This window comes from Excalfactoria chinensis, chromosome 4 (genome assembly GCF_039878825.1).
Source record: "Excalfactoria chinensis isolate bCotChi1 chromosome 4, bCotChi1.hap2, whole genome shotgun sequence".
Taxonomy (NCBI): Eukaryota; Metazoa; Chordata; class Aves; order Galliformes; family Phasianidae; genus Excalfactoria; species Excalfactoria chinensis.
The window spans coordinates 60,770,832-60,783,443 of record NC_092828.1 but is presented as its reverse complement, the minus strand read 5'-3'; the positions used below and the strand labels follow the sequence as shown (position 1 = coordinate 60,783,443).

Sequence of the window (12,612 nt, the reverse complement as noted above, 5' to 3'; positions counted from 1 at the left end):
ATTTATTGTCAATTTATCTTCTTTATAAAACAATTATTCAAAGTAGATTGTTCCAGACTAATGTAATAAAATTCAAAACAAGTTTACTGTACTTCCATTACCTTACATTCTGATCTCTTGTAAATAAGTTTTTAGGGCTGGAGCTTTGGTTGACTGAGATCAGATTAATTGTCTTAAAGTTGCTATCACCTGTACTGTTATTTTCTCCTCCTCCTCTAAAAAGAGGTACAATATATAAAACTTCCCTGTTATGTGTTATTTTTATGCTTCTAATAGTACTATAAGTTCTTGTAAGTTCCTAACTTTTAAAAAGTCTTGGGACAAATATCTGATGCTATCTTTCAATAGATTTACTCCTTTATCTCTCTCTCTCCTTTGAGCACTTTTAGTTTGGGGATTTTATTCATATGTTATTCTTATCTTATTCTTAGATATAGGTTCACTCCACTGGCTGCCTTGCCCTGCTTTAGTTACAGCCTAGTATTTACTTGATTTTGGGGCCATACCTGACACTATCTTTAAACTCTGTGCCATTCTCAGCAAATGCTATTCAGAAAGTGTAGTAGTAGATGCACACTTTCAGTATTATTTTTATTTTACTTGGGTCAAATTTTGTGATCTGCAGAGAAAGTGATGTGTGAAAGGGAGGGTATGAAAAACTACTGTGGGACTGTGTGTAATGGACCTACTGTCATCTCTATGCTTACTAGTTGTTACTCATTAGACAGTTACTTTTTAAAGAAAACAGCATGTTTCTAAATTTGCTTATAATAAGGAATCATTAAAGTGGTAGTTATAAATCTGAGACTAACTTGTCAATATATGAAAACTACATGCAAGGGAAACCTTAAAGTGATATCTAAAGTCATCAGTAATGACCTAAATATGTGTTTAAGCGGTGACTGGATGATTTGGAGGCTGTTTCCATGGTAATCTCTTTTATTAATGGTAAAGAAAAGAAAGTATTTGCACGCTCTCATTGCTTTGCCCTGTTTCTTAACTAGCCAGAAGAAACAGGCAAAGCTGTTGCAATGTTACAATTCCTTTTGCCAGCTCAAATTACTTTGGGCTCCCTTAACACTAGACAGAGCTGTTTTTAAATCTTCTGTTTCCTTAGCAGACTGGGAATCCTGATGGCCTTAGAAGAGCAATATCATCTTCTGGTTGACAGAGCTTGATCTGAAGCCAGATATCCCATGACTCTCACTTTTCTGCTATTAAGTTCACATAGTTACTACCACCAGTCTTCTTACTTTTCCTTAAAATCCAGCCAGCTGTCTGTCAGTCTTAAATTTTAATAGATATATAACTTTCTAGTCTTTGGTACACATTACAAATCTGTCCTTCCAAAAAGCTGCCAACAGTTCAGATTTTGTGAGTGATCAATTAAACAATAAATAATATCACTGTAAATGTAGTATTCAGACATAACTTACTTTTTTATTTAGGTTGCTACTTGCTGTCACTGGAAAAGGAGTAAAATTTAACACAGAATAACACTGAACAATATCTTAATTGAAGCAGATATTAATAACATGTAGTTAAATGTGTGTTGTGTACACAATTTATTATTATTATTATTTTTTATAATATTTTGCATGTAATTCAAATGTATTTAGATTTCTTACAATCTAAGAATCATAAAATAACAATGAGCATTTTGCCAATAATATGTTAGTGTTGTGTTTTTAACTGCATTTGAGAAAACTTCAGTTGGGTTATTATGTCTTAAAATAATATTATCTGCATCTCAAGAGATGTATACTTTGATAAGTGGCCCACAGGCGAATAAGTTATATGAAAAGATATGCCCTAGTGGATGTCCAGAGAATAGTTGTGTTGCTGAATTAACAGGGGAATTTGGTTTTCTGTGGTGAAAATCAAATAACCTTGTGCAGCATCACATAATTGATCTATATGGTTATAATTAGCGGTGTAATTATCATACTGGTCATCACATACGTATTGCTTTCTTATCACTCAAGGCAGCTACTAGGGCTTTCATTTCATGTCTGAGGAAATTTTCTACTAAGGGTATGAAAGTGTTGATATAATTTCTAAATAGATTTGTGGTGTTGTTTTTGTTGTTTTTCTTTCTCCATTCCTCAAAAAAAACTTTTAGTTTTGTTGTTGTTTTATTTTTTTTTATTTCCACTTTTTCTATTTTCCAAAACTCAGTCATGGCTCAACTGTAGAGGCAGTAGAGCTCTTCTAATTGAAGAAAGGAATCTGAATGAACACACTGAGCTTACTTCAGGACCAGACTTGAGTCTGCATTTATGGGAGTGAGGTAGCTGGAGCATAGTGATTACTTAGGACAAACACCAGCAAGATCAGTCCAGCATAAATGAGTCTTAGAAACCTGCCAGGTGGGAAGTTGATAGAGTTTTTGCTCGTACTTAGAAAAAGCTTAAACCATAGTTCTTCTCCTCCCCTTCCCAGTGGATCTCTTTTTGAGAGATAGGATGTTATGATTTGACCCACCTGTATCTTGCCGGGGATTATGTCTTTATACACAAAATAATAGCTACCCTTGCACTTTTATATATATATTTTTTTCTTAACTGAATTTGTAGCTTGCCATCATTTATCTTGCATTTCTGAACTCCTCATCACCCTTTCACCTGGCATCACAGCCAGTCTCCTGGGAAAAGATAAGATACTAAATCAGTTAATACTGAAAGGCTGCCCTTGTTGCTGATGTGATCTTATCAGTCAGTATTGACTGATTGCTTAGAAGGCAAAATTACTGGCAGTGTATACATAGTTAATGTGCTTCTATGTGACAAATGTTACTATACTGGGATATGCAGGCTATATTCAGAATAGGTGATTCAGAAAACTTCACAGCAGCAAAGCAGATTAGTCCATTGAGTAACTCTGTGATATGGATTGGCAGTTTTGCTCTTGACAACTCATGAAAAGATAATCATAATAAGTTAATTTATTGTGAAGAAATCTTGTGTTTTTCCTCTTAAACCGCTTACAATTTTGGATTTTTTTTCTTTTGTTTTTTAGAGGATAACAAAGTTATTCCTCTGCAATAAAGGAGGAAAAGCCCTAGGTTGCTCTGTCAGTTGGCATTGCATATTGTTTTGGAAGATATTATTTTTAGTGTCATCAGCAAAGGGTAAGCATTGTAAAAAGTTTAACATCTTTTGAAGCCAGCATTAACAAACACTGTCGAAGTGTAGGCTTGCCAGTCTTTAATGTTGGGTAAATTTTACTTTCAGTACAGAGTGTGGATGAAGTTATAAGGTGAAACCATTACTAATTATAGTTATGAATTCAGAAGTGTCATTCCAAGTGCTTACATCAGAAGGGTCTACATATATAAAGAGGGAAGGGTTAGGTTTAAGTAGTCTTAACCTATACTTTTTTTTCTTTTTTTTTTTTTTTATTTTTATGCAAAAGTAACATGCTACATAATACTCTGTGTGTGACTGAAGGTGTTAATTGATGTTTAAGAATGGAGTATGCTGGGGGGTTGTATAGAAGTTTTCTTGCCCCTCCTCTCATAGTCAAAGACTTTCAAGCATCACAGTCTCTGTTGGTAAAATGGAGAGTTCTGGAGAATGTGTGTCCTGATGTGATATATCAAAAGCCCTCATGCTGTTGTCTGATCTTGACTTCACAAGACAACTGGGAAATCACTTTTTTGCACTTTAGTTTTACCCAGTCAGAAAGTATTTGCCAGTATGGCAGCACAGTCCTGGAAAAGGACCTTATTAATTCAGGCATCCAGTTTAAAGAGAGGCAAACTCAAATATGTATGTGATATAATGACCACTCATGCTGTTCCTGAAGTGTTACCCTTGAGCAACAAAAATTAAAATTCATTAATGTGGAAGAAAGTGTGTCACAATGGATATCAGATATCTGAGTTTGGAAGGATAGTGAGACTGGTTCGGAGAAGTCTTCTATTTCATTATTTTTCTGCTTTCATAATTCTCTTACATCTTTAATGAGGGCTCATGAATGAATTCAGAAATAAGATTTAAGACAGACAGACTGTCATTCTCCCTCCACTTCAATCTCAAAAACCACAAGCCATCTGAGAGCTGAACTGCTTTATACTTCAAGAGGGAGAAACTGATAAGATTTAGATCAACCAGAAGAATAAGAAAAGCAGCCAGAGGGTGAAAACACCTGAATTCTCAAAGGGCCACTTACTGCCAGTGTGAATCCAAGAGGTTTTCTTATGCTCAGAATGGCCTAGTACTGTATTATAGTTCCATAATACTTGAATAAATAGGAAAGGAATTGATTGCACGCTTTTTATTTCTCTATTAGTTTAGAATAGAACATCTTCAAACATCTTCAGTGTTTGTTTGCTGAAGCACCTGAATACATCAATGGGTACATAATGAGAATGTATTTCGATCTCAGAAAGCACCAGAGGGAGATAAATAATGTACTGCACAGCGGAACTGGCAAATTCTTAAGCATCCCTTAAGCTGTACTATGATTTGTGTTGTGTATTTGTACTCAGGGCTGTGAAGCAGCAACTGTGCAGCTGCTTCTCTCTGTGAGCAATAGGACATTTGGGCCAGGTGGTTGAACCCTTGACTCTAGAATAATGGACAGGAGAAATTGCCCTAATCACCAGCCATATTTTGCTGCTTGGATCCTGCTCCTTCTCTGTCATCTTGAATTTAAGGTAGGTCCCTCATCCCTCGCAGGCAACTGAACATAAATGCAAGTGTGATTGCACACTTTGTGCTTGCAGATCTTTGATCTACAGAACCATGGACTGAGCACTGTTAAGACCTGTGTAAACACAGAAAGGGGTTAATCCTGAGGGCATCACAGTGCTCACTGTGGATCAAATTACACTACATCACATGTATATCTGGAGAGAAATACCAGATGTTTCATTTTGCTTTTTGCAATGTGTAATCTGACCAATGGAATCACTGGCTGTTTGAATTGAGTATAAGAAATGAACAAAATAATTTCCTATTTCAGGTCTTTTGGTGCTACTTTTCTGTCTGTGATTTGGTCTAGCTGATCATTTCACGGTGTTTCTCTGGCAGAAGCCTCTGTGTCTTTCTCTTCTACTTCTGGTATGGTTCCAGCCACTGTCAGCAGAGTCTTGATGTGTTTTAGTGGCTGACTGGGAGGTACATGTCATTGTTTTTCCGTACATTGAACAGTCTTTCCTGGAGTTCCCAGGCACACTGTCTGTAGCTATAGCATTTCTATTGATAATTTCCTTCAAAGTAAATAGATCTTAGCCTGTGTTCTGTGACCTTCCTGAAGTCAATTGCTTGCAAGGCCACTAATGGTATAAAAGTCTGTATTTCTTATTTGTGTAATAACTGCATACAGCAGAGATCAACAGATGTGTGCAAACATTACAGGGGACAAAAGGAACGCTCTGTCCCTACAAGTCAACTTACCATTGATAACTTGGTGGAACAAGCACGAGGTACCATGCTGGGGAAAGACAAACGGACACCCTCAATATTTGTAGGGGGAAAAATGATAAAAATGATTATTTGTAGTTTAAAGAGATTTGTCTTCTGGAGAGGAACGGATAAAATCTGTTGGTGTTTGGTTTTTTTTGTTTTGTTTTTTAAAGTAATTTCATTTTAGTGCTTTTTAAATTGTAGCTGCTTGTTAGTTATATTGAACCATTTATTTTCAGAGCTACTTTTACTCTTTGCTTTTGCATAATGTTTTAATAGAGTTGAGAGTTTTAGTAGAGTTTCAGTTGGTGCTCTAATTTTTAAAACAGTTCAGAGATTTTAACAGAATGCTGCTTTGTGGTTGTTTTTTTGTTGTTGTTGTTTTCTTTATTTGTTCTCCTTTGGTGCATTGTTGTCTTCATTATGTGTTTCTTTTCTAAATTCCTTGTGGGAGGAAAATATTCTTTGTACTTTCACCTGAACGGATGATGAAACCCCTAGCAGTGGCTGTAGTGGTAGGATTTGAGATGTTCCAACTGTAGGAAAGAGTATTTACATCAACATCAGTCTTATGTTCCACTTTGCTTGGGTACTTCAAATAAAATGGTTATTAATGCATACAGTAATAGGAAGGAGGGATTTCTTTTGTTAGCATTTACATTTTGAATGATTGTTCTTTCCTATCTCTTTTAGACAAATGTACGTTTACAGCTCCTACAAAAGTGCGGTTTAAGATTCCTTTACAAATTTCTAGGATTACTTTACTTAACATATCTGAGCAAAGAAAAGTTCTTAAGTTGTGTGGAACTAGACTTCTGCTTTTTAAATTACTCCCTATTCCCTAAAGCATAGATAACTTTATTTTATAAATGATTGGCTTTTTTTTTTTTTTCCCTCCCCTCAAAGACTCATGTCATTTAGATAATGATATTTCTACCAAGAAAATAGGAGTATGTGGACTTGTCTGTGCTTCTCACACATCATAGCAGTCTTGAGGAGTTAATTAAAGCGACTCCTAATACCATGCAAAAGACTGAGAAGGATATTACTGCATGTTAGAACAAATTCTTTATTTACTTCTGTAGCTTCATAAGTAACAAAATTAATCAGAAATGAACACTTTTTCACTAAGATGTGTGAATTATTTGTGTCTTCATTATTTTTCACTTTTTCCATGTAAAAAATTAATTATGAAAAGGGAAACATGTATCTGAGGAAAACAATCTTCTCAAATGACACAATATTTTATTTATACATGAAAAAATGTGCAAAAAAAACAATTTGATATTGAATAACTCTAGGGTACCTAAAAGATTTTGACATGAGTATTTGTGTAATTGAATAATCACGTCAGACTTGGGTTCATGAAGCACCTTGCATTCTGCCTAAAAGTCAAAGTAATATTTTGTTTTATCACAGGTTCTTTGGAGTCTTTGGATTAACACAAGCACATAGGGAAGGGGATCTGTGCTTCTTGGAATTATTATTTTTTTTAAATAACTGTCTCTAAATAAGTGTGGTGGGTTTGGAGAGGTTGTGGGTTTTTTTTTATATTTTATTTTTTGTTCTCAACTATGAAGCACTCTGTCCAGTATTATAAACCTTAGAAAAATATCTTTTTTCTGTTAAAATTCTGAAAAAATCATAATAAAAAAAAATACATGAAGAGTTGAAGACAATAGCAATATGTTAAAATTAAGAATATTTTAAAACTGTTTCAGGTGTCCTTTGACATATAAAGCAATTTTGTGTATGATGACACATATTCAAATTAGTCTAAAATAAAAATTATTAAACTAAAATACAACTAAGCAATATATATTTATATGCAGGTATATACCTACACACACATGGACATGGAAGGACTGGTGCATATATAAAAGCCAAACCCTTCATCTTGTTAAAATAAATGACAATCCTGCATTTTGTGCTATGGAGGACTGCTTTTCCTCTTAGAGCTACAGCATTCCAACTCGGAGTATACAAAGCAATGTATATATTTAAATGTAGTATTCCGTGTAAGGCATGTTCATGTATGGAAATAGTGGCACTTGTTACTCTGAATATTTAAGGAAGAAATTTCTTACATGGAAACATATATGTGCAAATCCATACTATATGTTATCCATCACATATTAACATTATCATATCATATCATAGTATCGTGCGAGTTGGAAGGGACCTTAGAGATCATCGAGTCCAACTCCCAGGTTTCAAGCCCCCTGTGTAGCGAAGCGGCACTTCTACCCCCTGCTCCACAGGGGGGATTATGCTGTAGTTCTAGAAAGAAGGAGAATTGAAATGTGCCCCGTCAAGCGAGTTATCTCTTCTGCCACTTCCTTATCTTTTAGGAACAAAATCATTATCACTGACAGAACCTGCGGAAGCCAGCTGTGGGCCATTAGTTCCTTGTGTGTATTCTTTGGCTTCACCCTCCCCACCACTAGTGGTAGCTAATGGCATTCTAGATAAGCATCTTCCAGTTCTGTGTTTTAATGATCATTTTTGCCATTATCAACTGCCTATTTGTAAGTATAAGTGAAAACTTTGCAGTGTATCATCAAAAGCTCTGTGTATGTTTTCACTTACACACACTGTTAGAGTACCTAATGTAGCCCTCAGTAACTTCCCACTTCATCTGAATAAGTAGTAGACTATCATTTTTAAAAGTTTGTCTAAAGGTTTTGCACATATACTTTTTACAGCCTGAAACATAGTTCTCACCTGGAATGAAAAGCTTCTTCTCTGTGTGCGTATCACACACTACAACAGGGCAAAATGTTTAGCATCTATTAAACTGGTCATCTGTTACTTCAGATTTTTTTATTTATTTATTTATTTTTTTTTTGAGATTATTTTGTGCTGAATATTCCAAGATTTGTGATGCAAATTGTATGGGAAACTGTTGATCACAGCCTGAACCTCTGATTAACCACCTGAGGCAAGCAATGAGTCAGCTGCAGGAGCACAGGTGAAGGTAATTCAGTTGTGCTACTGGGTGGCCTGGTGCTTGGCTCCACCTCTCCCAGACCTCATTTAAGGGCTGACTACCACTAAGACCGGATCTCTTTCTCTGCAGATCACTGCTTTGTGGAGTTTACTGCAAACCTTCAGTCAACATCGGTGAGCATTTTCCATTTATCATAGATTATCTTTCTATCACAATAATCTTTCATAGAGAACATCTGTTTAACCTCTGTTTACCTATTGACTGTACAGTTGTATAACTGTACAAAAGTACATAAAATTCCCTGTGTATTTGCTTTATTCTTGCATGTTATTTGCTTCCTTCTGACCCTTTTCTGTCTGATGCTCTTCTGAGAATACTCACTACTTTGAAAACGTTTCATAATTCTGAAATCATGCAGGATACTTGCAATTTTTCCCCTCCATATCCCCTTTTGTTTTCTCAATGAAGTACCTACAATAGAAAGTAAGTGACTCAATTACTTGGTTCTGAAAACTACTTGTGTCAGTTTATTTTTTTCTGTCTTTATGAGTGTGATTAGGGACCCAGAAGAGAAAAGGAATGCTTTATATTTACTCATTCAAAGGTCTTCCTTTTACTGTCATTGGGTGAAGGTGGAAGGAATCAAGTATAGAGAAAGTGAGCCTTTGCTGTACTAAAGAAAAAAAATCTGAAGTATAAGATGAGGTAAATGGATTTGCTTGAAAACTAATGCTGAAGTTAGTAGCTTCTCAAATAAAACATCCAGCCACCACATGCTGAAATGAAGTGAAAAACTGGAGTTGTGGAAATGGTGGACAATTTGCCTTTGGAAGGACGGTCTAGCTGGGCATTCTTTCTTCAGTTAGGAAAATTGATAAAGTTGAAGCTTTTATTTACTTGAGAATCAAGCCCCAAACTCCTGTACTATGTGTAGTGATCCTGAACATTTGCTTAACTTGTTTTCTTTCCCTCCCTGTCCTACAGGACTTGCAAGAAGCAGGTTTCTGTTTCTTTACCTTTGTAAATGAAGAGAGAAAGAAATTCGCTGTTCCCAAGGCAATAAACTGCCTTGCTTTGTTTTATTGTTTTAGATAATCAAATATCTGTGAAAGACATTCAATAAAGTCATTGGAGATTAGTCTTCTAGTCATAGAAAAGCACAGAAAAAGCTTTTTCTACTGGGCTTGTTCTAGGAAACCTAATTTAGTGGCCATTGCTTTGTTGCTGGCACCATCATTGTGTGTATTGTTTTGCATGGAGCCAGAAAAAGCAGGCTCTGATATCAAATTAACGTTACCTGGGTGAGTGAAGAGCTATAATTTGTAAGAATTGGCTTAATGTACAAAAGAGAAAGGCCTTGCATTGTATTTCCTGCACAACAGGGGAAATGGAGCTTAAATGTAGTTTTTCATATTTGAGACAAGTACATGTTTTTGCAATATTATTAATGTGAATTCTGAAGCCACATGCTATACTATACTGGTTTGCCTAAAAGAAAATTATTAACAAATAAATATCAGGAGTTGAAACTGCAAGAAGCACCATATTTGGTGTTAATGAGCAGTACAGGAGTTATTTCATTGTAATATTCAGAAACTGCTACAATCTGAATCCATTTAGATTCATAATTATCATTAATGAAATTTAGTATTTTCAGGATGGTGGAAAATATCCTGGCTTTAATAAAATATTAATGGGCAGAAACTCTGGATTAAATATTCATCCTGGTGCCTTTGGAGGTTATGTTCTATTACTACCCTACAGCCCATTAGTAAATAATGATCTAATGGCAAAATCTTCTGGGACATAGAATAGTTTAGTACAGAATTGCTGTGTAAAGTTAAATCATAGGATTTACTTTTTTTTTTTTTTAAATTTTTTTTTTTAATGTAGTTACTTTGTTTACATGAGGGGAAAAAAAAAAAAAAATGATACTGACAGCTAAATTTTATCAGTAGAGGTAAACTAGCAATGTTGAGCTGGAGGCATGATTCCTCCAATGCTAATGATAGCTGCCTGGCTGCATGTTGTCCAGGCACTGCTCAAGCTTTATTCTTCCCTTGCTCAGTCTTACTGGCTCTGACCTTTGCTGTTAAACAGAGCTGAGCAACTTAAAGTAGCAGCAGAAAGAGGAACAGATAGTGAGGCTTTGATGCATATCTTTTCCTGGTAATCACAACAGAAGTACATTAATATTGTGAATTTGTGAAAGGATTATTGAGTCTCCCATGAAAGTAAAGTTGCAAGCATTTCCATTTTCCAGCATATGTCCTGTGGAGCTGAAAGTGTATTGTTGAAATTGATTAGTAATGGAAATTTGGAGCTTTGACATATCCATTTTTTAATAAAAAGGTTCTCGATTTTAAAATCTGTCTTTCATTTAATAAGCAAACATCTGTAATGACATTGTAGCATCTCTTGAGAGTTGTACTTGAGCCAAGAAATTTGCAACATGCAGAGAACAAGGATAAGTAGCAATCTAAATACAGCTTTCAAGATGCACTGTGGCTAGTTAAGTCCCATGGTGTGCTGGTTTTTTTGTCTGTGGGAGAGGGAAGTAGTGGCTCCAGGAAAAATGTATTTCAAACAGGAAACTGGACTACAACTTGCAGTTTCCTTTCTTAAAATGCTATTGCATACTATTGCATTTGAAACAAATTGCCAATGTGAAGACTGTTCGAAGGCTCTGATGTCTGATATCTATCTCTGATGTCAAAGATAATATAATATGTTGTATTTAGTTGTTGAAGACTGTATTGTCATGGAGGATACTAGAAATAGGTCAGTTTTATTATTCTACTGCAAATATGGACTAGGACAATTATAATATACATAAGATTATTTTGTCTGCAATAGATCTAAATTTCTGTGATTTCTGATTCTTAATGTATGCTGTCAGTTTTAACGTGAATTAACTGGCATTGAATAGGAGGCATTCCAGCACCCCAGAATTGATGGATATCTCCAAGCCTTAACAGTTCACAAAAACTTAAGTCCTTTCATAGACCTAAAGAATAAAGGTGGTTTCCAATGCAATTTCTGGAACTACTGAGGAAGGAAAATTAGGGGGGAAAAAACAAACAAACAAAAAAAAACAACAAAGCACAAGACAGACTTTTCCTTTGGATTACAAATATACTAAATCAATGTTTTCTTATGTGGCTTTCAGTAGAGTGTGAAGAGTAAATCCAAATACCTGAGGAAAGTCTGAATGCATGAGTGTATGCTGTTTCTGTTGTTTATATTTTGTTTCAGAAAAGAGTAAATAACATTTTTGTTGTTGGAAAACTACTGTAGTTATGGGCAGCTTAACAGACTTGTTCTGCTAAACAGCTGCTTGTGTACTTCTATGCTCCATTTAATGATATGCATGAAATATACTTATTTACGAGGAAAATCGCTGAACATCCGCCTATTCACTTTAACAAGTAAGGATCTTCTTTACTTGTGCACATTAAAATAAAAATTTTCTAATTTACTAATCAATGTAATTTACGACTACAAGCAATTTTGCATACTCATGTGCATGGTAACATGGCTGCAATGTCCCAAATCAAGATTTAGCTACTTAGCCGAAATAGCTCAGGAAAGGCTTCAGGGTTTGATGCCAGATTATCTCAGACAGTATTTGTGGGTGATGGGCCCTCTTGCTATGGTTTTTCTCTCATATGTGCATCTGATTTCCTGGGAGTTAGGATTTTGTGAGCCAGAGACAGCTCCAGATAGTTATTTGGTTATTTGTCCTCACTCATCTGCCAGGGTTAAAATTATATAGATACTAAGGTTGTTTTCTGTAGAACCATCTTGGACTGAAAAGGCACAGCAACAAGCTGTGAGTTTTAAGATTTGCTGGACCCAGCCAGAGCTGACTGGGTCAAGCCGTTTTATGCTTTTGCATCCAGCCGTTTTATGCTTTTGCATCCAGCTGTTTTGCTTTAAAGAGCCTGTGCTGAGTGCTATGTTTTCCTGCGATTTTAGTTTCAGATTTACTCTACTTATTGTAATTATGTTGTTATTGCACCATTTCTTTTAACCAATTTCCAACATACTTGAGGCTATTGAGTATTAAACATGACGCTGCCATGGATGCTGTAGAATAAGGGATTCAAATCTATGGGTTACTGCCTATGATTTGTTTCTTAGTGGATGTCTGATAGTGATGACAACTGTAATATTAACTGGAAAATGGATAAAGTAACAGAAAATAGACATTTTGCAGATGGATGAATAATCTGAAATGGGGAAGGTATA

The 12,612-nt window shown here is 35.4% G+C and overlaps 1 long non-coding RNA gene across 1 annotated transcript in view; it reads left to right on the top strand.

The window, feature by feature from the left end:
• LOC140252070 (uncharacterized) overlaps nt 1-12,612 on the top strand; it is a 58,000-nt gene that overhangs the window by 18,895 nt on the left and 26,493 nt on the right. Inside the window, exon 4 of the long non-coding RNA XR_011903528.1 lies at nt 8,491-8,534. This is a non-coding gene — a long non-coding RNA (uncharacterized lncRNA). The remainder of the gene's footprint in view (nt 1-8,490; nt 8,535-12,612) is intronic.